The sequence below is a fragment of the Octopus sinensis genome, linkage group LG30, assembly GCF_006345805.1.
Source record: "Octopus sinensis linkage group LG30, ASM634580v1, whole genome shotgun sequence".
NCBI classification, from domain to species: Eukaryota; Metazoa; Mollusca; class Cephalopoda; order Octopoda; family Octopodidae; genus Octopus; species Octopus sinensis.
The window spans coordinates 6,479,728-6,484,727 of NC_043026.1; the positions used below are offsets into that span (position 1 = coordinate 6,479,728).

Genomic DNA, 5,000 nt, shown 5'->3' on the forward strand with positions numbered 1-5,000 from the left:
TATTATTGAGTGAGAGAGCAGTGCATTCCATCAAAGTGACACTGGGGTACAAATATACGAAGCCCAATATACCCATCATGACTACCCGTCTGATAAAGGTACACCAGGCACATGCATCACAACCATATGTGTGCAACATGGTGATCTCATATCAAGATAAACAGCACATGACCTTGCAGGTGGGGCCCAGTTAGAATTTTCTTCTGGTCGAGTAAGCCATCCCACTCAAAAGGTCCCTGAATAAGGTTTTTTTAAGGACGGTGAACGAAACACCCATGTTTCCAGAGGTGAATTATCCAAACCCCAAAGAATTCCTTTCAATACATGGCTATGATGGTAATGGTGATGGCAGATGTGTTGGTTGTTGATGTTTTGGTGGTGGTTGTAGTGTTGGTCAATGTGGTAATGTTGATGGTGGTGGGGGTGATGGGGGTGATGGGGTGGTGGTATTGGTAATGATGGGGGTGGGGGTGATGATGGGGTGGGGGTGATGGGGTGGTGGTGGTGGTGGTGGTGGTGGTGGTGGTAATAGTGGCAGCAGTAGCAGTTGGGTATTGATAAATTAAACATTGATTCCAGCCCCCCCCCTATTGTTATTCTACAGCAAAGATCAAACACGCTCCCTTCAGGTGTCCACATTTCTGATTAGCAAGGGATTGCCTTTTGTCAATACGCTAATGATCATTAATAAACGCCTATTCAATGCACCAAATCCTAGTAAATGCACACACACGCACACACACACAAATGTGTGAGTGGAATATCTATTATCCATGAAGGCAATAAACTTTCAAGTTAGCAGTCTCCATTGTCAGTACTACATTCATAAAACACCTATCTGTCTGTCTGTCTGTCCGTCCGTCTGTCTGTCTGTCTATCTATCTATCTATCTATCTATCTATCTATCTATCTATCTGTCTGTCTGTCTGTCTCTCTATCTCTCCCCTCCCTTTCTCTCTCTCTCTCTCTCTCTCTCTCCTCTTCTATATATATATATATATACATTCATACATATATATATATATATATGTATATATATAGATTCAGATGAATATGGTACTTGAGTTGAGGCACCTGATTTTAGTATGGTATTATCCATACAATTTGAAAATAAGGTGATTAAAATCCTTGTTGCTTAATCTGATTTTATATATATATACATAGAATAAGTCCCGGGGTTGATTTGCTCGACTAAAGGCGGTGCTCCAGCATGGCCACAGTCAAATGACTGAAACAAGTAAAAGAGTAAAGAATAAAAGAGATATATATATATGATCGTTAGCCACTACACACATTTTTTCTCTCCTTGTTTTTTACTGTGTCCCTTTCTGTAGAAGAGCATAGGCTCAAAACGTAAAAGACTTTTTCTATTCCTGAGCGTTATACTAATTAACATCTGTTTGTTTTTCTACACTACCTGTCTTCGTCTTTGTTCTTTTTGTAACTCTCCTAGATATATATATATATATATATATATTATATATATACAATAAATGAAAGAATGGAGTTGAACGACGATTTAACAAATATTCCTTTATTCTCGACATATGTTTCGAAGGCTGCATATTCCTAATTTGGCAGCATAATGCACCCCTTATTCCTTCGAAATTAGGAATATGTAGCCTTCGAAACATATGTCGAGAATAAAGGAATTTTGTTAAATCGTCGTTCAACTCCATTCTTTCATTTATTTGTATTAAAAAACACACAAATTTCCACACGAAAGCACGTGATCTCTGCCCTTGGCATGTAGCTTCAACCGTGTTTTTCTGACGTGAATTTGCTACCCAGGTATCGGTTAACCGAATTATCCATACTAGGATACTTCATTCAACTACTTAAATATATATATATATATGTATATACATACATGCATATATATATATATGTTACTACCTTTAGGCTTTCACTTCATACACGCTAGCTGAATTTGATTCGTTCTCAGTTGAAAGATGCCTGTTGTTATATCTTGTTGTTTGTATTTGTAATTGTGTACCATGATTTTTTTTTTTGTCTTTGTTGCTGTACGCATTCGCTAGCTTTCTCACAAAAGGGTCTAATGCTCTTAGCTTAGACTTTTTTTTGGAGTCAACCAGATTGAACCATCTCAAGTGTAACTGCCCGAAATGGTCAAGACTTCTGGAGCTTGACTGAGGAAAGAAAGCTAAGAAAGACCCGTCTTTTTTGCCTGTCCTTCAAATTGTTGTTTCTCTTGTCCGCCTTTGTATTGTTTATCTATTGTCTTTACATTTTACGAATACCACCTCTTGATCCCCTCCATTTTCTTATTGCTCTTTCTCTCTCTCTCTCTCTCTCTCTCTGTATATATATATATATATATATATATATATATATATATTTATATATACCAATTAAGGACTGAACACGAAAAGTGGACAGTCAACATGCTAGATATAGACGTCAAATCGCCATTTTCCACAAAAAGTCTATGTTCTCAGATCAAAAGTGGTGGCATTTGAAATATATATTTCAAATGTAATAGGCCGTACTCCATGCACGCGATATTTCGGTATCGTGTTGGCATTTAGTACAGCAAATTGCATTTTATATGGGACCATGCTGATGATGGCTGCACTTTTCCTTGCGGAAAATAACAGCCGAAACTAAATTTAGTACATGGGTAAATATTATTTTCGTATATTTTTCACTTGTTTATTGCTTTGCTTTGGTTTTGTGTTGATTTGATCTGAGAACATAGACTTTTTGTGAAAATGGCGATTTGACATCTATATCTAGCATGTTGACTGTCCACTTTTCGTGTTCAGTCCTTAATTGGTATATATAAATATTTTAATCTTCGGATTCTTTCTTTAATATGCTAGACCACTGGTTCTAATTGATAAATATCAATTTTTACCCTTAATTTAAAATTATATATATATTCAAAATGTGACCGCATGTGTATCGTTGGCGATTTTTTTTCCTCCGTCTTCCCTTCCTTGGATTTTTCTTTTTCTATGTTTCTGACGAAGAGCTCTGGCTCGAAACGTTAAATCCTCCTTCTTTCTTTCCTTTCCTGAGCGTCCAATAACACTATACTTGTTCCATGTCCTCGCGTTGTTGTGTTTTCTCTTTGTGTTTTCATATTTGGATTAACTATATATATATATATATATATATATATATATTGTTATATTTCGGAATGGTCATTTTGCCAGTTTAGCCATGAAAACACACGCACTATATATTTGGTGTTACTTTGCTTCAGTGTTATTTATTTTTTACATTAATCTTAATCTTATTTCGGCCATAAAAAATCTTGCACAACAAATATTTAAACGTATATATATATATATATATATATATATATATATTATATATATATATATATATATATTATATATATAATTATATTATATATATATTCAAAGCCAGTGAACAGCTTTGACGATACCAGTATGCCTTTGAATCTCTTTCACAATTTCAAAATAATGACTTTTACCCCTCTTAATTCTACCTTAGTTCATCATAAAAAAGCCTTTATTTTTATATCCAATGTGCATTTTCGCTTTTCTTCTTCTTCCATTCCTCATATCCATACCACTTGTAGTTTCTTTTCTCTTTGAAGTCGATTAAGAAAAGAAGAAAAAAAAAGAACAAGTATTGGAGTCAATACATTTGGCAAAAAAATTCTTCAAGGCAGTGCCCCAGCATGGCCACACACAGTCTAATGACTGCAACAAGTAAAAGAAAAAAAAACCGTAAAAAATATACACCCACCCACCCACCCACGCCCACCCCTGCAGACAACAAAAATTCCCTGCATGTTTGTTTTGACAACATTTTACATTGATTTATCCTTAAATTGATCTCTCTCTCTCTCTCCCCCACACACACACTCTCCTCTTTCTTTCTCTCTCCTTCTCTCTCTCCTCTCTTTCTCAATTTCCCTCCTTCTCTCCCCTTCCTTCACTGTCTCCTCTCTCTCTTTCTTTCTCTCCCCTTCTCTCTTTCTTTCTCTCCCCTTCTCTCTTTCTTTCTCTCCCCTTCTCTCTTTCTTTCTCTCTCCTCTCCCTTTCTCAATCTCCCTCCTTCTCTCTCCTTCCTTCACTCTCTCCTCTCAATCTCCCTCCTTCTCTCTCCTTCTCACCTCCCCCTCCCTCTCTCCCCTCTATCCCCCTTTCACTTTCCAGACACCTCCTCCATCTCCTCCCCTCTTCTCCTCTCCCCCACCTCACACAATATATTATCCATGACTAAAATACCTCGGCTCATTTCTCCCCCTCTCTCTTTCTCAACTTCTTTCAAGCTGAGACATGACTTATATGTATGCATATACACATACATAGATGTGTGTGTGTGTGTGTGTGTGTGTGTGTGTTGTGTGTATTTGTGTATGTATATATTTGTATGTTCTCTTTCTCTTTTTAATTCAGAAGAAATTCTAACCAGCCGCTTGCTTGGTAGCAAGGGTGTGTGTGTGTGTGTGTGTGTTTGTGTGTGTGTGCGTGTGTGCGTGTGTGTATCGTTATAATTTCTGGTTATGTGTACATGATACACATGCAAATATAAGCACCATATGCACACATATAAGATATACATATGTGTATGTAGGTATGTATATATATATCATCATCATCATATCATCATATGTATATATATACGAGGGGCGTTCAATAAGTAATGCCCCTGACCCACTTCCCATAGCAGTAGAGCAACGAAACTTGGCACAGTTATTAATCTTTTTCTACATAGGAACCACCCAGAGTTATGCATTTCTCCCATTGTTTGATGCAGCTCTGGAGACCGTTTTTGTAGAAGACCCCAGCTTGGTCCTCCAACCACGACCTGACTTCAGAAATCAAGGCTTCATCATCTGGGAAACGCTTTCCTTTCAAAAACAACTTCATGGCTGGGAAGAGGTGAAAATCAGAGGGTGCAAGGTCAGGAAAGTAGGGGGATGGGGGAGGAGTTCATAGCCATACGCCTGTGCTTCTGATCTGGCGACAAGCGTGTTGTGGACCGGAGCGTTGTCCTGC

The 5,000-nt window shown here is 37.5% G+C and overlaps 1 protein-coding gene across 1 annotated transcript in view; it reads left to right on the plus strand.

Moving 5' to 3' along the window:
• Window positions 1-5,000, plus strand: part of LOC115226752 (spermatogenesis-associated protein 1-like) — a 25,098-nt gene that overhangs the window by 3,638 nt on the left and 16,460 nt on the right. The gene's annotated exons all lie outside the window — the stretch shown is intronic.